The sequence below is a fragment of the Sapajus apella genome, unplaced genomic scaffold (assembly GCF_009761245.1).
Source record: "Sapajus apella isolate SASKATOON/1434 unplaced genomic scaffold, GSC_monkey_1.0 scaffold81, whole genome shotgun sequence".
NCBI classification, from domain to species: Eukaryota; Metazoa; Chordata; class Mammalia; order Primates; family Cebidae; genus Sapajus; species Sapajus apella.
Window position 1 is genome coordinate 5,898,981 of NW_022437021.1, and position 14,085 is coordinate 5,913,065.

General features: G+C 37.9%; 1 protein-coding gene across 9 annotated transcripts in view; it reads right to left on the reverse strand.

Annotated features, from left to right (window-relative positions):
* The window catches only part of CDK14 (cyclin dependent kinase 14), a 602,339-nt gene that overhangs the window by 142,833 nt on the left and 445,421 nt on the right, over positions 1 to 14,085 (reverse strand). The window lies entirely within an intron of this gene.

Below are 14,085 nucleotides of genomic sequence, written 5' to 3' on the forward strand. Positions count from 1 at the left end.
CCTTTCTGAGGGTTGCTTCTGTGAAGGCAAAAGGCTCCAGTACCTTACAAGGATGAACAATTAACACTGTTATAAATCACTCTGGTTACATTTCAAACAATTACCCTAATTATTTGTTTATGTTACAAATAACACACTCAAATCCTTTTGGATAGAAGGCACAGTATTTTATTCATTCATTGTACAAATACTTATTGTTTGCTATTTGCTAGGGACTGTGAATACAGCAGGGCAGGAAACATACAAGGTCACAAGTAGCCTCTAACAAATCACGTGAACTAATACTGAGAGGCCTTCAATAGAACAAAGCTACGCTCACAAGTATTCAGAAGAATTTTTATGCACACTTTGCTTTCTTATATCTATTAGGAAAACCAAGCCAGCAGTGAACATTTCAGTCAACATTCTGATCAAGATATTTTAAAAGCTGAATCTACAGTTCTTGGACCAGAAGAAAAGCAGTATTTGTGTACAGTAGGGAAGAGTTTTACCTCAAATAAAGAGGGCCAGACTTTTTCCAAAATCTGGGGATTTTAGATATCTTAACCCAAAAGAGCATCGTGATTCCAACAGGCATTTTAGAATAAAATGTATGTTATTCTAAACTGCAATTCACACCTTTAAAACACTTGATATTCCTAAGATATTTAATGGCGCAGATTTGACACAGCCCCGGCATGACACAGGGAGAGGTTTTAATGTAACACATCCGTGCTGAACAGAATTGCACTGCCCTGACACTGTTACCCAGTAAACCTACCTTAAAATGCTGACCCTCTTTAGTCCTTTACATGTAAGGCTGTAGCATCCTAACCTGCCCTGGCTATAGCAAATCATCCTTCAATTACTAACAGTGTGCTTTTCTACAAGAGTAATCTTTGAGTAACTTCTGGAAACAAATGCTCTACTGTATTCATTAAACATTCTTGCTTGTGATGACATTTGTGTTTCTAATATACATAACAGTGTGGGGTTAGTGAATGCATGTTCCCAGATGAGGTCTCCAAACTATCTGTACCTTTCTCTACTTAAAAGTCATAGACTACTTCTCTTTCCATAAGACATTTTTCTCTAAATAACTAAGTTTAATCAGTCAGGCATTTATTAAAGTCTAAAGTATACTATTCATAAACAAGAACAAATTTACATCTCCCAGAAAAGAAAGCAGAGAAAGATGTTCTGTCTTACTCTCTTCCAAATCCCCCATCCAAACTATCTTAATGGGGAAGACAGAGGAGCTCCAGAGGATCTGAGTGCTAGGTGAAAGCCAAGCAACCAAGTGGCCTAACTGCATAATTTACAGATGGGTAAACTGAGGCTAGAAAGGTTGAGTTGCCCGAGACCGTGATGCAGACTATAGTGACAGACTGAACCAGGACTTTACTCCCAGTCTACCATTACCAAAGAGCTAGAATACCCACGACTCCTATTTGATATTTAACAGATGTTTCTTGTGTCCTTTGCGGTGTGCAAATATGAACTCACTTTAATCCACATAATTCTATGGGTAGGGGTTATGATTATCGCCATTATTTACATGGTGAAATGGTACAGAGACATTGACCAATTTGTCCACGTTACACAGCTCACAAGTGACAGAGCAGAGATGTGAACCCAGATAGTTTGGATCTGGAGTCTATGTTCCTAGTCACTATACCATGACACCCCTCTGGTTCTTAGATGGGAGAGACTTGAAGTGCTACCCTGATAATGAACAAAGCTAGTGGCAGAACAAACAGATAAAAACTCCTTGACCAACAATGAAAAACATACATAAGAATATGCACACAAACAAGATTCTCAATATTCCTCACTCCCAACTCCCTTTCTACCTGCTGTCAGAGTGCCTCACCTTTGTAAGTCTGGGAGAATAAATCTGTCTTGTATTTACAGGAAATGAGAAACATATGTCTTTCAAATTCTAGAAACCTTGAACATATTACTTAATCATTCTGTGCCTCAGTTTCCCCATATCTCAAATGGGATACTAGCAGTACCTACTTCATAGTTATTGGAAACGTTCAATAAGAAAATGTATCTCAAGAACTGATAAGTTCCTGACACATTAAAAATACTCAATATCTGCTAGCTATTACTATTGCCACTGAAACTATTAATAACAATATACTTGAAAAACCAACCCTCTTGTACAGTTAGTTATATACTTTGGAAGGAGACATATGGTGTATAAAAAGAAGTATTACTCCAGGATGGGCAAATGCTTCATCTATCTTACATTACTTCTTTTGAGGCAACAGTTAAATGAATAAAATCCACAAATATGTTGATGCTCTTCTAACACCTGATATATAATCTTGTGATTCTAATACACTAGTGGAGAGTGAGGATTGGCATTCTGAGAGGATGTCAATTGTCCTCCTTTTTTTACAGTTGAGAGATGATTAATTGGATTTACAAAGCTGGCTGTAAAGGCACAAGTATCTGTTTACATACATACTTATGTCCTTTTTAAACAGTCTCCATTGGGAGTATTATTGTCTGTTAGCTACAAAGGTGCTCTCTGACAGTGCTGCATGAAAGACTGTGTATGTGAAGGAAATCTTTTCAGATCTTACACCGGAGCAAATAATGAGTAGTCCGTTTATCATCCTGTTGGTCTCACTTTAACATTTTGGGGGTAAAATAGTGCTTGCATCTTAAGTATTATTGGAAACCAAGGTTTTTTTTTTCTTTCATCTATGTATTAGAATAAGAGTTATTATTCCATAGTCATGCATTTGTCTTGAAGGAGCCATATGATAATGGCCTAAAAGGATTTTTTAAACAGCAAAAAGTGAACTCACTTGTCTTAGCCAGGAGTAGCTAACAAGCCTAGGAGTCAGAACCTGCTAAGGGTGATGAGACAGTTACTCAGCCAATAATCACTCGCTCTTCTCTTCAAACTTTCATGAGTGGAGGATACTTTTCTGCCCCACTGACAGTTTGCATGAACAGTGGTAATGACACAAACAGAGGTTTGAAATGTGACTGTGGCATTAGGTCTGCTCTTTTGTGACCTGCCTTTCACTATAAGAAGGACATTCTTCCATAGCTGCCATTCCAAAGAGGATTAGAGGAGTGTGGAACATACTTGAACCCATCCTGCAGCTAGAAGCCCAGAAATGCAGGGCCCAGCCAACACCAGCTGAAACCCAGCTCACCGCACAGGTGTAGGGATTGGCAGATACTTAGTGGAGTATGGCACACCTTTGGAGTGGTTTGTTTTTGTACCACGAAACAACACTTTCCTCACTCAGCTTCGGCTTCATCCATCTGCCCTGTCTACCTTCCCTAGTGGGAGGATCTCCTGAGATAGTGTCCATGAAAGCATTTGATACACAGGAAAGAGCTATACAATGCAAACTAGTATCATCAACTATATGACACTTAAAATTTTTGCCATTATTCTGTGTTTCTAAAAATTTTCAAATGCTGAAAAATTTGTATGAATACTCAGATTACTCAACACCATGCTATTCTCTGTGCTTCCAATATTTCCAGGCACCTAAGAGAAAAATCTTCATCCTACCCTTGGTTCAATCATTTGGTCACGAATCTCTCTTAGTGCTGTGGAATCACTGCTCAAATTGGACAGTTGTGCAAGCTTTTGGCTTAGTGAAGTCCCATTTCTTCCCTAAAGATACAGTGTCCTACTCAAGGTACTGTGGTTAACACCTAACTTGAAGACAAGAGATAATGTTTTCTTGTTTTACATCCAAACTTCCAATCCCCTTATCTCCCTTCCTAAGATCTTGATTTTTAAAAAGTTTTTGGAAAGAGACCTAAAAGTTCAGGGTCAGGAGTTACAGAGGACTTTTTACAATGCATAGATTCCTAGTTATATAATTGCCAGCATTTGCGGGCAAGGATACATAAAACATTAGGTTACAAACTTAGGAAAGCAATTAAAAGTGCATGGTTAGTTTATGGAAATGCCATTGGTATATAACAACTTGATCGAATGTTTATTTTAAAAGAGATGTCAGTTCTTTCAGTATCAAGTCAATCATCCATGTCTTCCTTTAGTTCTGCTATAAATTCTTAGGCTAAAAGTTTAATTCTTTTCTTCAATATGACTTTAACCAAATCATACCAATTGGACCGTATACAAGACTTTTAACACTCTTAGGTGGGTTGGAATTACTGAAGAGATAAAGAAGTCTTTATATGGTGATTGGCATTCCATATCACCTTTAGTGATGTGAGGTGTGAATAACTCCCAAAATGAATTTTTAAAAATTCCAGAGAGTTGACTAATAAAATCAGCTTATTTAGGATTAAAAAAAATAAGTCTGCTATCAGAACTTCATTTTCCCTTGAAAATTTAATTTTATTACATTTTTTTTTCTGACATTTTCTAGACATTTTGCTAGTCGCTATCATTACTGACGCCCTCTAGTGAAAAGAAATGTGAAATTCTTCAAGTACATCAAGACAAAGTACAGATCGTCCCTCCTTTGCATTGAAATGGATTTACAACATTCATACAGGGATTTCCTTCCATAGCCTACCTACAATTCACTGCAGAGGAAATGAATTGCTATTTTACATTTTTAAGTGATTACCAAGGTTTTTGGTTGCTTCTTATTTATTTCATATCACTGTCCATATCTATGATTTATTTTATATCAACTCCTTGGCCAACTATGGACCTATGCGGAAAAATATCCCTCATGCCTGTGGCATCACTGCTAACTGGTAGGATAATAATTTCCCTGTGAGTTAGTACTTGTCCCTTTACAGACCCCTCTCGACCCAGAGCCGCAGGCAGAATGACCAACCAAGAGGATTTCACACTTCAGATGAAACCTCTTTCCAGCTCTGAAATGAGTTCGTGACTTTTTGTAGCCAGTAGGTCTTTCTGAAAACATAAAGCATTGATTTCCTCCTCTCCCCAAAACCCTCCGATGAGTCCGTTCACACTTCGAGTAAAATCCTGACTCTTCACCTTGGCTTTCCAAGGACCTGTCCCCCTGAATTGCCTCTTGCCGCTCTCCCTGTGCTCACAGGCATAGTAACTTGTAATTTGTCTATTATCAGTCCCCTCTCCAGCATTAAGCTCCATGAGAAAACGGATTCATCTGCTTTGTTCACGACTGCATCTTTAGCACCCACAATACTGCCTAGTAAGCATTCAGTAAGAATCCAAGCGCATTAGCAGACGTAAAGCACAGTTACTGCTGATGGAAACATGGACTCTCAACTTTAGCATCCACCAGCGACCTCCAAGTGCAGGTGCCTCAGTCAGAAAGTGCAGCCTGCCCTTTCTGTCATGTTTACACTTTTTACTTCCTTAGCTCTATAAAGTTCACATAATTCATAAATTTAGTAATTAACTAGCTTTTTCACTATGTGATTAAAATAGCATTTATTTGTGGGAGGAAGGACAGCAAAGTTCACAAAGGTGATAGTCGACGGTGGGTGGAGAGAACTCTAAATACTCTAAGGATTGTGTCAAGGAGATCCACAAGGCTTTTAGCAATAAAATCTGAGATAAAACCCAGATATTTACATAATAATTTTTTTTTTTTTTTGAGACGGAGTTTCGCTCTTGTTACCCAGGCTGGAGTGCAATGGCGCGATCTCGGCTCACCGCAACCTCCGCCTCCTGGGTTCAGGCAATTCTCCTGCCCCAGCCTCCTGAGTCGCTGGGATTACAGGCACACGCCACCATGCCCAGCTAATTTTTTGTATTTTTAGTAGAGACGGGGTTTCACCATGTTGACCAGGATGGTCTCGATCTCTTGACCTTGTGATCCACCCGCCTCGGCCTCCCACAGTGCTGGGATTACAAAGTCCATTTTAATAACCATCACATAGTTACAGCCCATACACCGAGACCTAACCCATGATCATTATAGTTGCTATCAATCATTAAAAAAATTTAAAAATTTCTGAGGTAAAATGTAAAGAGCAAGTGGGAAAGGAGACGGCAGGCAGAGGACATGGTATAAATGGTAAAAGACAATATTTTGCAGCTACATGCCCCTAATGGTTTGAAAGTATTTTTATATCAATTATATCAGCTAGCTCAATTCTTCTTAAAAATAGGTAGAGTACAAATAAATAACAAATATTGAAGGGAATATAAAAACAGCTTATCTCATTTAATTTATGTAGGAAGTCTATAGGCTGCATGGAGCAGACACAGTTCTTCTAGAAGAGTAAGGAAGGTATCTCAGCACTTCACAGGCCTCCCCTCACTGCAGGTGTGGTCTGTGCAGGGCAACATCATGGTACAAAGAGGCCCTCCCCTCTAGTTTTCCTTCATGGAATATCCCACCCCGACAACAATTTCTGCTGCATCCACAGCTTTTCTGTCACCTTCTAAAAGACTCAGGAAACACCAAGAATGTCAATAAAGGCTAAGGGCTTAAACATCCTCACGTCTGCAAATGAGGAAAGTGGGCAGTTCCTATATTATGTATTAAGGACTACACATCTGAGACTAAACATCTGCAGAGGACATTTTGGAGCTGAAGATTTATTGGAGGCATAGGTTTAAAGGGCTGAAGAATCTGCCCTTACCTAGCAGGGGGAGGGTGGTTCTGGTATGTACAAGAAGATGGAGGTCTTTTCCAAGATGCCACAAGACAGAGCTGGGAAGAGCCTGACAATTCTCCATAGGACTAGGTCTGTGGGCAGGGAAGCTCTCTTAAAGAGAGGAGGAGGCATCACTGAGAATGGCTTAGAGTTGAAAGACCTGGGTTTGAGTTTTGGCTCTGCTACAACCTGGAAGGATGAGGTCTCTGGGCAAGCCACACTATCTCTCAGAGCCTCAGTTTCCCAGTTTCTTCATCTGTAAATGGGATAACAATAGTAGGATAAATGCATTATTATAATGCAGTTATTCTAACTATCAAATGAGATAACATATTAAAAAGCTTTGTAAATAATAAAATATAGCATAAAATATAAAGTGTTAGCACCACAGTGTTCTATTTCTGAAACGATTTACTTCCTCCCTCTGGAACAAAAAAATGTGGATCTGTTTTTGGTTTTGGGGTCCCAGACAGGCCAGAGAATAGGCGGAACTTAAAGAGAAGTTTTTTGCCTCATTACGAAGGCTTGATATAGCTAAGTCCATATGTAAATGTTGCCTTTAAGGTCGATGTGTCTGTAGGATTAGTTTTGGGCATAGTGTGTTTAAAATACCACCATTCACCAATTTCCTCCAATGGCAAATTTTTTATATTATTTCATTCGTTGGGAGACAGTCCATTTTCTTCAAACAACTTTAATCAAATAGCCTTTTCTATTAAATAACTTTCCCTTAGAAATGATATAACCACTTTAGAAATGATATAACCACTTTAGAAATGCTTTATTCTCTTGCTTGATTTTGGAAAATACAATTATTTTATTCTACATTTCATTACTTTTAATTGCTTCTGGTCTAGCAGCATTTTCTTCCTTCCTGAACTTGACAGTGTCTTCCTTTTTGAGCTCCTGAATAATCCGCCATTAAATAGTTTTTGAATGCCCCTTTTGTTGGAAGCATTTAAGAGATGAATGAAAGTATCATACATGGAATCTACATGTTATTTCAGTGCTAAACTATTTTATACAAAGTGTTATTGGTGGTTTTGTGTAGATATTTTACCAAATACAGAGATCAGATCCTCTCTATTTTTCTGTTTTTAAAAATAGCCTAATTGTCAGTAAACTGTTCCTTAGAAGAACAATGAGAAATTGTAATACACATTCAGTAGAATGCTACTTCATAATGAAAGCTGGAAAACAAAACCAAAAACACAAACACACTCAACTAAGACCCAAGGAGACCTGGAATCTACTTCCACCTCTGACACTAACTTTAGCAAAGTTCATTAACTTCTCTGGATGTCAGGTTCCTAACCTCATAAGAAGAAAGCCAGACTAGATGTTCCCTGGCACTTCATCTAGCTCAAACATTCATTTTGCTTAAATAGTTACTACACAATCAAAACCACTTGAACTCTCAGCTCATGCAGCTCTAGGGTACTTCTTGACAGCTGGAAATGGCAAAGCCATGACAAAACTCTTCATTCATTCCTCTGATTCTATTGGTCTGGAGAACCTCAAACGTCTAAGTGTATTCTGCCCTGACCTGGGGTTACCACAATTCTATGAAACTTAAACAATCCCTCAAACATATATGCAAGGTGCATCTTTTAAAAAATGATAAGTCTGTCTTATAACAAAAAAAAAATGGCACCATCACTTTAGCAGAGACATATAAACCACACACCTATTGATGGGATGTGGTGGGGGTAAAGCTGGTAGGAGAAAGTGATCCTGCAATGCACACAGGGAAGCCATTATCCCAGGAGGAATTTAAAGCAGAGAGCCTTATTCAAAGGTCTCCTGTTAGTGAGTAACTATGAACCCATGACAAGAAATATGACTTATTTTTACAGGGGACTCTCACTTTGTGTAGAGCATGGGCTTTGCCTGTGATAAGTCTCACCCCAAGTTATGGAATTACTGATGTACTGAGAACACCACAGCACAACCTCTCACTCAACTTTCCCACAGCAAGCATCCTGAACACAGTGGGAAAAGGAGACACTCTGGAATGAGAGAGTGAGAGGGAGACAGAGAGACCTACTTTTAAAAGACCATTAACCACAGAACCCAGAGGGTGGGGAAAAGAAACAGGAAGGTAATCGGGTTCAAAGAAGAAACAGGCAGGTTTCCCATTTATTTGAAGAGAAATTCAAATAGAAGTAAATGATGGAAAAACAGCAGGTTCCTAGGTTAGATTCTGATACAGTTTGGAAGTCTGTCTCCTCCAAATCTCATGTTGAAATGTGATCCTCAATGTTGGAGGGGAGGCCTGGTGGGAGGTGTTTGTGTCATGGGGGTGGATTCCTCATCAATAACTCGGTGTCTTCTCCACAATGATGAGTTAGTTCTTGCTTTATTACTACAGGTGAGAGATCTGGTTGTTAAAAAAGAGTCTGGTGTTGGTGATTTTGTGTACATATTTCACCAGACAGAGATCAGATCCTGTCTACTTTTCTGCTTTTAAAAATAGTCTAATTGTCAGTCAACTGTTATTTAGAAGAGCAAAGAGAAACTGCAATACATATTCAGTAGAACGCTATTTCATAACGGAGGCTGGAAAACAGAAACAAAAACAAAAATCACACTCAACTAAAACTCAGGGAGACCTGGGATCTACTTCCACCTCTGACACTAAATTTAGGGAAGTCCTCTCTTCTCTTTTGCTCCCTCTCTTACCATGCGATATGCTCCTCCTTTACCTTCTGCTATAACTGGAAGCTTCTTGAGGCCCCCACCAGAAGCAGATGCTGGTGTCATGCTTCTTGTACAGCCTGAAGATCCTGGAGCCAACAGATCCTCTTTCTTTGTAAATTACCCAGTCTCATGTATTCCTTTATAGCAACACAAATGAGACTAACACAGACTCCTTACTCTATGTAACATGCACACACTTTATAATATATAATGCTGTTGTAACCTATTATAGTTGCCTGGTTGCTATGGGAATATGCTGAGGAGATACAGGTTAAATACTAAAGAATAAAGCTCAGTTTTAAACTAAATGTTCTTTTACTATTTCAATAATTATATTAAAAATATTTCTCCAGTTTTGTTATACTTTTTTTCCAAGGGAAAACCATGGTGAGTTCTGGATAATCAGAGAAGTTGAAAAGAGAAGGTCATTTTATTCACGGTATATTTCGTCGCCTCTCCCCTGGACTCCTGTCACAGGCTCCTAATGGGCTTCCCTGATTCTGCTCTGACCCCCAATTCTCAGTACAATAGCTGGGGTAGTCTTACTAAAACATAAACCAGCTCCCGTGCTGCCTTGTTCAAAATCTTCCAGAGCTTTCTATCTCACTCAGATCCATGGTGAAGGACTCAGAGTACCCCCCAGGCCCTACGTGATCTGTGACTTCATTTTCAGCCCTCTACTCCCTCCCATTCAGGGCATTGGTGCTTGCCTTTCTCTCTGTCTAAAAAGTTCTTCCCTCAATATCTTATTGACTCTGTCTCTCATTTTCTTCATTCAAGTGTCTTCTTTTCAGGGAGGCCTTCCTGGATCACCCTATTTAAACTGTAAATCGCCCACTTTCCCACCCTATTTAAACTGTAAATTCCAGAACCAGTTTCTTGCTCTATTTTCCTCCATAGTACTTATCACCATCCAATTACACGATATATTTCACTTACTATCATTTGTGTTTTGTTCAATGCAACATCTCCAGTCCATAGACATACAAGTAGTTTCAGGAAATACTGCTGAAATAATAAGTGAATTCAGCTTATTTCATAGAAATTAACTATCAAAGTAAGTTATTTAAAAAATAACTATTAGGAAATTGGGTTAGGATACGTTAAAACCAAGAGATTTATGCATGACCTAGATCATAGCCATAAAGTAATCTACTTGAAAACCTAAACTGGTTTTTCGTACACAGATATGTGTGTGTGTGTATATATATATACATATATATATACACACACACACACACACACACACACACACACACACACATATATATATATATATAACAGAAATTGGTCTTCAAAAAAATTGTGGTCAGGCACAGTGGCCTGTAATTCCAGCACTTTGGGAGGCCAAGGTGAGAGAACTGCTTGACATCAAGAGTTCAAGACTAGTCTGGCCAAAATAACAAGACTCTGTCTCTATTTTTTAAAAATCATAACTCCACTATTATAAAAACACCATGGGCTTTTCTCAAGGCAAAACTTAGTTAGGCAAGTCAAGGAAGACATGAGAGACAAAGACAAGAATTATTTTCAAAATTGCTTAAAAATTAGGAAGGATCATTTTCTAAATCCCAAAGAAGCAAAAGTTTTTCATGGACAAAGGGACAATTTCTCTTAAACATAAGGAACTCAGTTGGGCACGGTAGCTTATGCCTGTAATCCCAGCATTTTGGGAGGTGGAGGTGGGAGGATTGCTTGAGCCCAGGAGTTCGAGACCACCCCTGACAACATAGCAAGACCCCCATCTCTACAAAAGATTAAAAAAAAATTAGCCATGCATAGTGGTATACACCTATAGTTCCAGCTACCTGAGAGGCTGAGCGGGGAGGATCACTTGAACCTGGAAGGTTGACACTGCAGTGAGCTGTAATCGTACCACTGCACTCCCACCTGGGCAACATCACTAAAAATAAAATAAAATATAAAGAACCTCTAGAAATAGATTAAAAAAAAAAAGACACACATCTCAACTAAAAATTGGCCAAAAGATATAAAGAATTCAGATTAAAGAAAATGCAAATGATTCTGAAACATATCAAAAGATGCTCAACCTCATCATAATAAGAGGCATGCAAATTAAAATTTTATTGGAATTCCTTTTGTCATCTAACTGACTGGCAAAATCCAAAAGTTTGGTCACACAGTACAGAGAGGAGAAGCAGCTGTGGGAAGAAGTATTCTCCTATATTGCTGGCAACAGAGACAACAGATACCACCCTTTTGGAAAACAGTTTGACAAAAGTGGTCAAAATTATAATTTTCTATACTTATTGGCTCATTAACCTTATTTCTCCTAATTTATTTTTCAAATATACTTGCACATATGCAATGCATATGTCTATGTATAGGCACAAGGTTACTCAATGCCTAATATTTATAATAGCAAAGCAATAGAAACAACAACCCAACTGTCCCTGATTAGGGAATGGGTTAAATGCATACACCAGAAAACAATGCAGCTCTATGAGACAAGAGGGAAGCCACATTGGCCTCCTCCCCGAAATGACATGAGAAGATCGATGAGATGCATTAATGAGAAAAACAAGATGTGGAATTGTATTTAATATGAGAAAAGTAAAAATTAATATTAATTTTTACATTAACATGAAGGAAATAAACATAAGAAACTAATACACTGGGGGCCTGTGGTGGGGTCAGTGGCTCTGGGGAAGTTGGGAGAGGGGAGGAGGCTCTGTACTATGCTCCTTTTTCATACTGCTTGACTTTTTGATTGCTTAAATTTACTATTAGAAAATTAAACAAACTTTGTCCTTATGTCTTAGATGATCTTTTCCAGACTCTTCAGGGCACTCTTTGGGGTAGATCAAGGAGCTGGAGAGTAGGGTTGGGATGGGCAGACTCTAGTACTGACATTTTTCTCATTTGGGATTATATATTTTCTTCCCCAGGACAATGAGGTCTGTGAGGTCAGGGACTGGGGCTCCTCTGGATGATCTGGTAAGTGCTGCTTGGAAGGACTCAGAGATTTGCTTCCTTTGACTCAGTCTATTGTTTTGTCTTCTTTTGGCTCCTTTCAAGCAAACTCAGGAAACACTTATCATATTTATGAGCTATGGTTCACAGCCCTGAGCTCTGCTTGGAATAAGCTTCTTGCTCATCAGCACCCACACCTTCCAACCTCTCCATATGTTATTTTTCTGTCTCCCCATTACCTTCTGGGTATTTTGTGTCTGTTGTGGGGCTTACACATAATGTTAATAACATAAACATTCTAGTTTATATATGCCCACCAGAGGAGTCACATACATAATGTCTGCTTTAACATTTAATATACTCCAGCGCAACAAATATTTATCGAACACCAAATATGTTCAGTGAACAGGTCCTGGTGTCATGAAGTTCACAATCCATTAGCTTAATGTATACCTATCATAGTACCTTCCAAAATACAACTAATAAATGGTTTTGTATGTTGTTGATGAAGATAAATTCTACTACCACCAAAACACATAAATTACTCCACGTTTTCTAGTCCAGAAACTAGGCATGCCAAATGATTTCACCTTAATTGTTCCTTTCTGCATCTAACTCTATTCATTTCACATCTTTTCAAATTCTCTTGTTTTATTTGCCTGGGACTTAAAATTTTAGGTCCTAACATGGGGAAGTTAACCTTCTTTAAGAGCCCACAATTGGATCGTTTACAAAGAACTGTGTTTTTCATTTAGACTCCATTACGAACACTTGGATCAGTTAGAGGACACCTCTTGCTTAATTAAAAAAGAAAGAAAGTCAGTCCATTTAAAATTGTTAGGTTTCTACAGTCTTTCAGAATATAGAAGTCATTTAGAATTTCCAGTAAAAGTACAAGGAGTCTTTAGGGCAGTTGAAGAAGATAAAAGAATTCTCAACACACTGTACACTTTCAGAAGAAAAATATTAAGAGTAAAAATAGTTTCCCAACTCAGTCATTCTTTGGAACTGATAATTTATTCCTGATGGCTCCCCAAAAGAGGGGAAGAGAAGCAAAAGAATATTCTTGGCTTCTCTATCAGATATTATTCATAGCTCTTTTCCCTCCTAGTATAATAGACTATTAGAGCTTCTATAAAATCCCTTTCAGTAATTTTATGGTGGGTCTGCATTTTGTAAACCATGTTTTATAATTGAGAAAAGAAAAAAATAACCATCAACAAGATAATCATTTTACAATAATTCATTCCACTGATTTTATTAAATTTTCAATTCCGAACCTTTCCCCTCTCTTATAAAAATTAGACTATGTTTGAGATTTGCCTGTTAAATTAATGATTAAAACAAAGTTTCACACCTGCCACCTACTGGCGAAAAAAAGTACAACTTATTTTAAAAGTTCACATTTCTTTGAGATTTTTCAGTGTTTAGCTTTAAATATTTTACATTAAAACATATTGAATGCTGTACAATAGGACATTCAGAACATCTTACATGTTTAAATTCAAATTATAGACCATATATTTATGAGTTTTACTAAAAAAATAAAAATGTGATGTTTCCTTTTTACAATTCAATACTTTTCCCGGTTACTTACTACAAAAAGTGACACAGATGGATTGGGGCACCTCAGTTTAAATTTTGTTTTAACAGACATGGATGCTAGTCTAACTGATGATGAAATTAATGGTTACTGCAAGATTATGCAGTCAAATCAAACAAGGTACATATGGGGAAAATTATCAGGGATGTCATTAACTCTGCCTTCACAGACAAATAATTTGTGAAAACAAAAGGACAATTCCATTAATAAAGTACACAATGGCAAAAGTAACCAGAATTTTTCAAGGTGGTATATTGCTTGAGAGGGAACATTTATATACTCACTTTTTGCACATAGGAAGCACC